Consider the following 1029-nt stretch of genomic DNA (forward strand, 5'->3'; position numbering starts at 1 on the left):
ATTCTGAAGGAGATCAGCCCTGGGTGTTCTTTGGAAGGAATGATGCTAAAGCTGAAACTCCAGTACTTTGGCCACCTCAAGCGAAGAGTTGACTCATTGGAAAAGACTCTGATGCTGGGAGGGATTGGGGGCAGGAGGAAAAGGGGACGACAGAGGATGAGATGGCTAGATGCCATCACCGACTCGAGGGACATGAGTCTGAGTGAACTCCGGGAGATGGTGATGGACAGGGAGGCCTGGCATGCTGCGATTCATGGGGTTGCAAAGAGTCGGACACGACTGAGCGACAGAACTGAACTGAACTGAAGAAGAGGTCAGAACAGTAGGCAGCATAGGGAAGCTGGTGCTTCTTAAGCCCCTTCCAGCAACCAGTCTTCATCCTCTGGCAGCTGGATCTTGCTGGGATCATGGAAGCAGTTGGATTCCATGATGGGGAGGCCATTGGCCTCTGGGTATTTCACAAGCCTCTCAGCTTCCCGGCAGGCCCACTGCTGCATCCTGTAGTCAGGCAGATAAGCCACATTCAACCCAAGTTTTTAAAGGAACAGATCATTCCAATCCACAAACCTCTCCAAAAAATATAAAAAGATCACTGCCCAGTTCTTTCTGTGAGGCCAATAGAGTCTTAATAACAAAACTAGACAAGGATAGGAAAATGAAATGTGGTATAATCCAACCTCATTCATTAACATAGAGGCAAACATTCTACACAGTATCAGCAAGTGAAATCTAGCAGCATGTATAAGGGTAACAGACCATGAAAAAATTGGTTTAATCTAGGAATACAAGGATCAGTCATCTTTAGAAAGTTAATGGCATTTATTGCTTTAAAAGATCAAAGAAAAAAAAAAAGATTAAAGAAGAAAAACCACATAATCACCTTAAGGGATGCAGAAAAAAAAAGCCAGTTAATAAAATTCACTACACATTGATGATGTTGACAAAGAATAAATCAATTGACCTGAGAAAGAAATGAAAAACTTTATTCAAGTCAATTTGAGGATTATAGCCCAGGAAGAGCATCTCAGA

This window comes from Bison bison, unplaced genomic scaffold, assembly GCF_000754665.1.
Source record: "Bison bison bison isolate TAMUID 2011002044 unplaced genomic scaffold, Bison_UMD1.0 scf7180017854880, whole genome shotgun sequence".
NCBI lineage: Eukaryota > Metazoa > Chordata > Mammalia > Artiodactyla > Bovidae > Bison > Bison bison.